The sequence below is a fragment of the Mobula hypostoma genome, chromosome 13 (assembly GCF_963921235.1).
Source record: "Mobula hypostoma chromosome 13, sMobHyp1.1, whole genome shotgun sequence".
In the NCBI taxonomy this organism is placed as follows: domain Eukaryota; kingdom Metazoa; phylum Chordata; class Chondrichthyes; order Myliobatiformes; family Myliobatidae; genus Mobula; species Mobula hypostoma.
In genome coordinates, this window is record NC_086109.1 from 1,240,831 (window position 1) to 1,252,401 (window position 11,571).

Genomic DNA, 11,571 nt, shown 5'->3' on the forward strand with positions numbered 1-11,571 from the left:
GAAGATGATTCCAGGATTGAATGGCATGTCATATGAAGAACATTTGATAGCTCTAGGCCTGTATTCTCTGGAATTCAGAAGAATAAGGGTGGCCTCATTGAAACCTATCAAATGGTGAAAGGCCTTGATAGACTGGACATGGAGAGAATGTTTCCTGTGATGGGAATAGTCTGAGACCAGAGGATACAGCCTCAGTATAGAGGGGTGTCCTTCTAGAACGCAGATGAGGAGGAATTTATTTAGCCAGAGGGTGGTGAATCTGTGGAATTCTTTGCCACAGGCAGCCGTGGAGGCAGTCTTTATGTATATTTGAGGCAGAGGTTGCTAGATTCTTGATTGGATTGGGGCATGAAGGGATATGAGGCAAGGGCAGGAGATTGGGGCTGAGAGGAAATTTGGATCAGGCATGTTGAAATGGCGGAGCAGGCTTAATGCGCAAATGACCTAATCCTGCTCCTATATCTTATGATCTTATGGTCTTAATAAACATCTTGTACAACTGTAATATAACAACCTAACTCTTATATGAGTGCCTTGGCTGATGAAGACAAGCATGCCACACTTCCTGGCTATCCTGTCAACATGAGTTCTTATTTTCAGGGAACTATGCATTTATACCCAAATATCTGTCTGTTTGACACCACACTCAGGGCCCTGATAAGATCTGTCTGTCTGATAAGACCTGCTCTGCTTTAACTTCCCAACATGTATTACTTTGCACCTATAGTCAAACTCCATCTGCCATTTTTTTGACCACTTTTGCAGTTGATTTAAATCATGTTGTGACCTTAGACTACCTCATCACTGTTTACCCCACTATCAGTTTTATGTGTTAGTTGCAAACTTACTAACTGTGCCAAATACATACTCATCCGATAGATGACAAACAACACAAGATCCAGTATTGATCCCTGCAGCACATCCTCTAATACCACACGCTGACTCCTGTCGCTAGTTCAATGTGTTATGTAATGAGCTAGCTCACCGTGGGTCCCAGGTAATTTAAGCTTCCGGATTAGCCTAGCATATTGGACCTTGTGAAAGTTTCCGTAGAGAGCATCTACGACTCTGTCCTTGTCAATTATATTGGTTACCTTTGCAAAAGGAAATCACATTTTTGAGATATGCTTTCACATGCAAAATACCACACTGTTAATCCTTAATTGGTTCTTGCCTGTCAAATGCAAAAAGTCCTGTCTCTCAGAATCCTTATCAGTAAGTCCACTTGGTATCTAATCATACCTTGGAAGTATGTGATGGGACAGCGTAGAGGGAGTCTCACTCTGTGTCTGACCCGTGCCCTTGGAGTGTGTGATGGGACAGCGTAGAGGGAGTTTCACTCTGTGTCTGACCCGTGTCCTGGGAGTGTGTGATGGGACAGTGTAGAGGGAGCTTCACTCTGTGTCTGACCCTGGGAGTGTGTGATGGGACAGTGTAGAGGGAGTTTCACTCTGTGTCTGACCCGTGTCCTGGGAGTGTGTGATGGGACAGTGTAGAGGGAGCTTCACGCTGTGTCTGACCCGTGTCCTGTGAGTGTGTGATGGGACAGTGTAGAGGGAACCTCACTCTAGACTTAATGTGTGCCTTGGAATATCTTTGATGTTAAAGTTTAGTAGCAAGAAAGTGAAAGGGTTGGAGAGGGATTGGGTCGGAGAGGGTTTCAACTCATGGTCATCAGTTTAGAAGCCCACTAATGAGCAATAGGGGAGGATGAGCACATGCCTGTGGAGAGCAGAATCCTGTTTTACAGTGGCTATAGTGGTGGATGTGGGCAGGAAGTGTTTTCTGTATAATTGGATCATTAGTTGGGTATTGTGTTGTCTGATGATCTGAGTAGTGGGTGATATCTTCACAGCTCCTCCGTTGCGGGTTATGTTGTCCAATGGTCTGAGTAGTGGTTGATACCTCCACAGCTCCTCTGTTGGGTGGTCGTATTGTGTAGTATGTAGTGAGGGGTATGGTGTTGACTCTGTGGCTTGAACAGCCTGTACCTCTCCTGCATCTCTCAATGTCTCACTTCAGGTGGCTTCTGCTTTTGCTGTAGTGGACAGGACCTCAGGTGCCGATAACTGGACACACTGTGGGGATGTGTTTGCAGCAACCACGTGGGAGTTAGATATCAATTCTGCCCAGATAGCGTCAGTAATTAGGGGTACCATAAAGGACCTCTCAAAGTCTAAGCATATGTCACCATCATGATGTGGAAATGGGATAGGCCAGTAGCAGAGCTGTGTAGGCCAATCTCCCATATAGTCAATCTCAGAAACATTGATACACTTCACCCATACCATCAACTTTAGATGACGGAGAAGGGAAGTCATCAATGGCGTATACTCCACTGGGAGCTAAAGACCCTAAAAGATGAAGCAGATCCAGAGAGGTATTAACCTCTGGATTACTATCTAATCCACATACACTCTAAATCCCATCAGGTTGGAGATGTCCTGGATTACTATTTAACCCACATACACTCTAAATCCCATCAGGTTGGAGATGTCCTGGATTACTATTTAACCCACATACACTCTAAATCCCATCAGGTTGGAGATGTCCTGGATTACTATCTAACCCACATAGGCTCTAAATCCCATCAGGTTGGAGATGTCCTGGATTACTATCTAACCCACATAGACTCTAAGTCCCATTGGGTAGGAGATGTCCCCAAAGGCACTCACAAATTTCTATTCGCAGATGTACCGTTGGAGATCATTCTAACGGGTTGCAGCACCATCAGCTATGGTGGGTGGGGCTGTCTGCACAGGATCAGAAAAAGCTGCAGAAAGTTGCAGATGCAGTCATCTCCATCATGGACACCAGCCTCCCCAGTGTCCAGGACACCTTTAAGGAGTGATGCCTCAAAGAGACGGAATCCATCATAAAAGAACAGTGCCACCCAGGACATGCCCTCTTCTCGTTGCTACCATCAGGGAGGAGGCACAGGAGCCCGAAGACACACACACAACGATTCAGCAATAGCTTCTTCCCCTCTGCCATCATTTATGATAAAATGTAAAAAAGGAATGCAGAAACATGAAGCTCTGGAAAAGAGAATGTGAGAGGGGGTAAATTAGTCCATAGGACAAAAGAAAATTGATATAATTGTACAGACGTTGCAAGCAAATGCAGAGAAGCTTTGAAACAAGATAGGTGTGAACACCTACAGCATGAATCCTTTTACAGAAACATGGGCACTCGATGGTCACAGCTGAAAGATGAATATTCAAGGTATTTGTTATTCAGAAAGGGCAGGAAAAATGCACAAGGAGACAGAGAAGCTTTGCTAATGAAGAATGAAGTCTGTGTAACTGAGACAGGATGATAAGGTAGAAAATGACGGTGTGGAATCAGTCAAGAGGGAACAGAGATGCTCTCAGGAGCAGAAGTTTTCAGCGGGAATTGCTTTCAGGCTTCCAAACAGGAATGGGAATGTAAGGGTCAGGATCACACAGGAAGTTAACGATGCAAGTAACTATGGTATTCCAGCAATCCAAAGTGACTGTCATCATCATCATCGTCAGGTGCCGTGCCCAGTTTGAGTTTTGACTGCCATGGCCCACACACTCCTGTATCGGGTCAAGTGGATCAATTCATTGGAATTCATTTCCAGTTCTCTGGCTGTTGTCTCCATCATCATTTGTCTTTGTCTTCCTCTTGCTTTCTTCCCTTCAATCTTTCCCATAACTACAGTGCTTTCTAATTCCTCTTTCCTAATCACATGTCCAATGAAGTTACTTTGCCTTTTCATGATCTCATACATAATTTCTCTTTTTGTGTTTGCTCTGTTCATGACATCCTCGTTAGATATTCATTTCATCCATGATAATCTTTGCATCCTCCTTAAAAAACACATTTCTGCTGCTACAATTCGTTTCCTCATGTTATTAGATATTGTCCGACATTCTGAGCCATATAACATTACTGGATAAACGTAACATTTCAGTACTCTGAGGCGAGTTGTCGTTCCTAATTTAATATTGGTCAGTATACTCTTCATTCTCATAAAGGTGTTTTTTGCCATCCCTATTCTTCTTTTGATGTCCATGTCACACCTGCCATCTGATGTCACCCAGCTTCCTAAGTAGCAAAAGTTCTTTACTTGTTTTATGTCTTTCCCGTTCATTCCCAGTCTGCAGATGGGATTCTCCTACTTTTTGGATATCACCGTACATTCTGTCTTTTTGCAATTGATAGATAAACCCATTTTTGCACTTTCTTCAACAATTATATCAATTAAGTTTTGTAGTTCTTCCTCTGTACTTGCAATTAACACAGTGTCATCTGCATATCTGAAATTATTGATGTTTTCACTGCCAACTTTGATTCCCAAGATGTCTCTCATTTTTTGTAATATTGTTTCACTGTACACATTAAATAAATCCGGGGAGAAAACACACCCTTGTCTAACGCCTCTCTTGATTTTCATAAACTGACTCACTTCTCCATCTATTCTTACAGCGGCAGTTTGTTCCCAGTACAGATTTCAGGTTATGCGGAGGTCTTTTGAATCTAGATCTAGAGTTTTCTGTAATATTTCAAATAACTTATTGTGCTTCACTTTATCAAATGTTTTTGTGTAGTCGATAAAACAAACAAACAAATCTTTTTGCACTTGAATAGCTTGTTCTGATAGTATCCTTAACATCAATATTGTGTTTCTTGTACCTTTGTCTTTCATAAAACCACATTGTTCTTTGCCTATTTCAGCTTGTATCTTACTTCCAGCTCTTGTCATCAAAATTCTTAGAAGTATCTTGGTGCTATGACTCATTAAACTTATGGTCCTATGTATTTCACATTCTATTGCTCCAGGTTTCTTAGGAGGAGTGATAAATACTGATTTTTTAATCTCTTCTGGTATTATTCCAGTCTCGTAAATGTTATTGATTAAATCAGTAAGTTTTTCAATTCCATCTTCAAGAACAATAATTTGTTCTGTTACTAATTCATCAGGACCTGCTGCCTTTCCTTTCTTCATCTTATTTATTGCATTAGAAACTTCAGATTTTAAAATACTTGGACCTTCAGTGTTTTTCTTAATTTCTGGTTTTTCGCCTTGATTATCTTCAAACAATTCCTGAATATACTCAGTCCATCTGTTCATAATCTTATTTTTTTCCATGATAATGGTACCGTCCTTTGCTTTCAAACATCCACCTGAAGAACAGAGGAGCTTTTACCAGTGATCTTCTTGATTTGTTGATGTAACCTTTTTGGATCAGTAGTAGGGATTCTTTCTATTTGCTCACATTCCTGGGTTAACCATTCTTCTTTGGCTTTTTGACATAAGCTTCTAACTTTTTTATCTAAGGACTTATATTCTATAGGATTTGCTTTCTTCCGTCTCCTTTCTTCCATTAGATTTTTGGTTTCATCTGTTATCCATTTATTCTTTGTGCTTTTTCCTTTTTTAGGAATCACTGACTTTGCTGATTCTACCAAGGCATCCTTTAGAGAGTTAAATTTCATTTCTACATGATTACTATCATCTTCAACAGATTCTATTTCTAGACTTTGAAATCTATTACTTACTTCAATTGTAAATTTTTGTCTTAAGTTTTCTTCTTTAATTAATTGCCGGTAGTCAAGAGATTGTTCAGGTTTTTGCTTCTTTAGTTTTTTAAAGTTTTACTTTTACATGACATACTACTGGGCTATGGTCACTATTACAGTCTGCACCTGGATATGTTTTGCATTGAGTCACTGAGTTTCTAAATCTTTGGTTTATAGTAATAAAGTCAATTTGATTTCTGGTGTTATCACCTGGACTTTTCCAGGTCCACAAGCATCTTGGATGGTTTTTAAAGTAGGTATTCATAATGACCTGATTATTCATTTTGCACCATTCTACCCATTTCTCACCTCTTTCATTTCTTTCCCCTAGTCCAAATTTTCCTGTGGTATTTCCATCAGCACCTTGTCCTACTTCAGCATTTAGATCTCCCATGACAATAGCAATATCTTGAGATTTGCATCCATTCTTTGCTTGTTCAAGCTCTTCATAGAATTTATCTATATCTTCATTTGTTCCATCTGTTGTTGGTGCATATACCTGTATAATTGCTAAATCAAATGGTTGTCCTCTGAATCTAACAAGAAGCATTCTTTCTGATATTGCCCAATGTCCTAAAATACTTTTTGCCATGTTTTCATCCATAAGAATTCCTACTTCATTAGTATGGGATGTTCCACAAGAATAAACCAGTGTTTTATTTCTAATCTGCCATGTTCCAGTAGCTATCCAACGAACTTCGCTAATTCCCATGATATTAATTTTTAGTCTTTCCATTTCATTTATCACATTGTCCAATCTTCCTGCTTGATACAGGGTTCTTACATTCCAAGTGGCAATAATGTTCTTTTGTGTTACTTTAATTTTATGAGCAGTAGCTTGATAACGGTCGGGGATCCCCAGCTGACCAGAATCAACCCTACCGAGCGAAGCATCTTCAGAATTGTCTTGAAGATCCTCTTGACGCTGTTGTTGTGTGATACATTTTGTGAGTTTGACCATGGTTTTCTTAGCAAATAGATTCTAGAAAACCTAATAGCTAGCAACGGTGGTTTGCTATTGCCTACTGTTGGGCGAACTAAAGAAATTGCCATTTCTCTTCCCAAATGTTCATCCCCCTATACTATAGCCGTTGACATTTGAGGTCGTAGCTTCTCTGTCATAAGTTCAGTTATTGAACCTGCTGGATTTGCCGTTGGCCTTCGCTCGTATCCTGAGCAGGAACTCTTGCAGGTGCTACCGTTCTGGGTCAGAGCGGCCCTGGGAGCAATGAATGACTGAGGGGTAACTCCACTTTCCCCAAAGCTCTGAAAGTTCCCAATCAGAGCCTCATCACCGGTTGCAGTTTAGAGTCATACCCTGGACTGAAGGTGACTGTAATCTGCTCAAATTAAATGTGTAGAAGGAGAATTCCTGGAGTGTGTGCAGTGTGGCTTTTTGGAACTGTATATTGAGGACCAAGCTCGGGATATGATCTTCCAGAAGGATCCATTAAAAATCTTGTGTAAGCTCCTTTCAAAAGAGTGACCATAACTTGACAGAATTCTTCTTTAACGCAAGAAATATTTCAAAATGAAACCATTCTAAATCTGAACAAGCTACTGAAGGTTTATGGCATGAGCTGGCTCTGAGGGTTAAGGAAGTGAGCCGGAAGTGGTTAACATTTGAAGAACGAAAACTGAAGTTGTACCTTCCTTCCTGGAGAAAAACACCAAAGGGGGAGAGGCGGAGCAGGGGAGATGTGGAGAGGGGAGTGGGGAAGGGAGAGAAAGGGAGAGGGAGTGAGTGAGAAAGAGAGAGATAAAGAGAGAGAGGGGGGAGGGAGGGAGGGATGGGAGAGGAGGAGAGGGGGAAAGGGGAAGGGGAGAGTGGCAGAGGGAGAGGGAGGGGGAGGGGGAGAGGGGAAGGGGAAGGGGGAGAGGGAGAGTGGGAGCCGGGGAGGGGAGATAGAGAGAGAGAGAGAGTGGAGGCAGAGAGAGAGGGATGGGTGGTGAGGAGACGGGGGAAAAGGGGAGAGTGGGAGAGGGGGAGGTGAGACAGAGAGACCAGTGACAGGGAGTTGCCTATTATCCCATCTCCTCCTGCTCTTGCCCCACAACCCCTGGTCCACAGTTTATTCCTCCGACCTTCGAGTCCAACATCATGATCCTTTCCTTTGTAACATCTCTGGATCAATTAATTTCCTACGTTCTGGAGGGTTAAAGGCCGCCTTCTCTACCACTTCAACAGTGTGCATCTGTTTCCTGAGTTAAACTAACAGTAGTCTAGCTAGTTCTGTGTTTACAGACGGATCCTCTTGTCATTTATCACGTCCAAAAACCTATTTTGCTCACATGCAGTGTATGCTAGATGTGTGATGGGACAGTGTAGAGGGAGATTCACTCTGTATCTGACCCCAGGAGTGTGTGATGGGACAGTGTAGAGGGAGTTTCACTCTGTATCTGACCCCAGGAGTGTGTGATGGGACAGTGTAGTGGGAGTTTCACTCTGTATCTGACCCCAGGAGTGTGCGATGGGACAGTGTAGAGGTGGCTTCACTCTAACCTCTGTTCTCCCTGAATGAGGAGTCCAGAAATGTTCCATTTCGTAAAGTAACAGAGGCTTTGGCGAGACAGAGGTAAGACACAAAGATTCTCTCTTATTAAAACTCACCGGCAGAGGTTAAGCGAGTGTTACGTACCCCGTAACTGGGTTGCCAAACCAGCAGAAATGGATCACTGAGTTGGAGTCTGGAGTACTAGAACTAAGAAAGTTTTATTAAAGAAACAAGCAACACAGTAATCGAAAGGATAATAAATGCAACAGTTCAGCGATGATAAACACACATGTGCACAGAATTAAGATAACAGCATCAATCAAGCTCTATCGTTGTCTAGGGGTAAATGACCAAATTTCAAAGTGACCCAAAGTTCAGTCCAGTTTAGTAGTTCAATTTGCAGTAATCGTTGCCATGGCGATGGACAACGTGGGGGAAGAGAAAGATCGAATAGGAACAACTGATCATTCAGAACGGCTTCACTCACAGACCAGCGAGATGGCTCACAAACAGCATTTGGGCGGGTCCTTGGTGATGTCACCTGAGGTCACCGACTGTGACTCCTCCTCCAGATGCGGTCGATCCTCTGCAGTGAACCCGGCACCCAGGCAGGGCGGACACACACCGGGTTCCCGCTGATCGTACCTTCACACCCTTGTGGTTATCTGATACTTCTCACCCACTCGTGAGAGGCGCACCGCTTCCAGGGTCTCGTTACCTCGGGTGGCGTGTGTGTCCTGCCTTAGCGAACCTGTCCCTTTTTATCCCCCTGCTGGGGTATCGCCCGTCCATCACTTCAAACAGTTCAGGGTTCAAAGGGGGAGCCGCTCCAGACAGCTCTCTCTCCCCCGTCCCTTCATTACACATCTCCAGACGCTGCTCCATTGTTCCTTATCTCTCCTTCCCCTGAGGGCAGGTGGCAGACCAACTGCTGATGCCACTGATGCTAGCCCAGGCCAGCAAACATCTTAATTTTATGTGTATTCTCGTAACACGAGTCAGCCAACAAAACATATTAGCAGTTGCCCAGTGTTCATCTTTCTCGAGGACTGGATTTCATGTTGTGTTGGTGTGAAGCCTGCTCCTGAGTTCAGTGTATGGTGGGGCAGTGCAGCTAGAGCCAGTGTTCAGCAGCAGACTCAATCGGAAAACCACAATGCTGAAAATGAGAGAGCTCTCTGATCACAGTACTTCTGTGAAAGGACCACCACAACCCCAAATAAGAACATTGCAAACAGGAAAAGGTCATTTGACGCATCATTCCTGGAGAACCGAATTCTCTTCTCCCCCACCCACCAGTGAAGAGCTTTCTTCCCATTTTCTGCCCTGAATGGGCAGGCACTCATTCTGAGAGTGAGACCACTGGCTCTCGACATCTCAGCCAGAGGAAACATCCTCCCCTCACCCAGCCTGTTAAGCTCTGTAAGGAGTCTCAGTGAGATCACCTCTCATTCCTCTAAAACTGCAGAGGGGACAGTTCCAGTTTGCTTCATCTCTCCTTATGGGACAGCGTCACCGGGAGAGACTAACTGAGAACTCCGGCACTACTGGCTGTAGCTCCTTGTTCTACCCATTGCCTGTCATCTTTCATTTGCTGTTAAAGGACCTGTGACACCATGAGGCTGGATTAGAGAAGGGCTAGATAGGGATAAGAGAAAAGTCTGGTCACCTGCTGTCATGACAACAGACTTTTCCACCATGTCATCAAAATAAATAAGTTGGTCATGGACGTTGGGAATTGCACACGCTCCTCTTTATAACAATATGGTTGAAGTTGAGAGGATTGGGATCCCCTTGTCCTAGGAGTGAACATTACTCATTGCCCTGGTCCAACCACATATACACCATGGTCAGAAAAAGACATTTCCTCAGGAGGCTGAAGAAACTGACCACGTTGCCTTTGACCTTCTGCAGTGTTTATCAAGGCACCATCAAGAACATCTGATCTAGAAGCACCACAGCTATGTATGGCAACTGTTCCTGACCACAAGAAACTGCAAAGAATTGTGGTCACAGCTTAGCACATTTCAGAAACCAGCTTCCCCTCCACGGACACTTTCTACACTTCACACTGCCTCCATAATGCAGCTAGCATAATCAAAGTCCCTCCCACCCAAGCATTCTTCCTTCTCCCTCCTCCCACCAGAGAGAAGATACAAAAGCCTGAAAGCATAAGATCATAAGATAAAGGATCAGAATTAGGCCATTTGGCCCATCAAGTCTGCTCCATCATTTCATCTATTATCCTTCCAGCCCCAATCCCCTGCCTTCTCCCAGTAACCCTTCATACCCTGACTAATCAAGAATTTATCAACCTCTGCCTTCAATATAACTAATGACCTGGGCTCCACAGCTGCCTGTGGCAACGAATTCCACAGATTCACCATTCTCTGGTTATAAAAATTCCTCCTTATCTCCATTCTAGCTGGGCTGCTGATCAGATTGAAGCTGAGGGGCTTCAGGGTCCCTATGCCCACCATCCTACTAGCTAATGTGAAAGCCATAGAGAACAAGGTGGATGATCTTAAAGGGAGACTCACCTACTGCAGGGAGATGCAGAACTGCTGTGTATTCTGTTTCACCGAGACCTGGCTCTCCCCGCCACCCCCGACTGTGCCATCCGACCGGAGGGATTTTCAATCCATCGGATGGACCGCACGGCATCTTCGGGCAAGACGAGGGGAGGTGGTGTCTGCCTACTGATCAATACTGCGTGGTGCTCGGACACAGTGGCACTGACAAGCTCCTGCAGCCCAGACCTGGAACACCTGTCGGTGAAGTGTCGTCCCTACTATCTGCCACGGGAATTCACCTCGGTCATACTGACAGCGGTCTACATTCCCCCCAGGCGGATGTGGAGTGTGCTCTGAACATACTGTACACCATCATCAGTGAACTTGAGACCAGGCAGCCGGAGGATTTGCTCATTACAGCCGGGGACTTTAACCAGGCCAACCTCAGAAAGGCGCTCCCAAAGTTATACCAACATGTCTCCTGCCCCACTAGAGGCCCGAATATACTTGACCATTGCTACACAGCAGTCAAGGATGCCTACTGTTCCGTCCCACGACCTCACTTCGGAAAATCGGACCATCAGGCTGTACTCCTCCTCCCGGCTTACAAACAGAAACTGAAGCGGGAGGTCACGGTGTCAAAAGTGGTGTCGCGTTGGATGGAGGAAACGGATGAGGTCCTCCGTGACTGCTTTGAATCGGTGGACTGGTTAGTATTCAAGGACTCAGCAGCTAACCTCAATGAGTATGCCTCAGCTGTCACGGACTTTATCTGGAAATGCACAGAGGACTGTGTGTCTCGCAAGACAATCTGGGTATTCCCTAACCGGAAACCTTGGATGAATTATGAGGTCAAGTCCCTTTCAGTCCGGGGATACCAGTTCTACATGAAATCAAGGCGTGAACTCCGGAAAGCCATTAAGGGCGCCAAGAGGCAATATCGAGCCAAGTTGGAAGCCCAGGCTAACCAAAGTGATGCCAGTAGACTATGGCAGGGTCTAAATGAGATCACT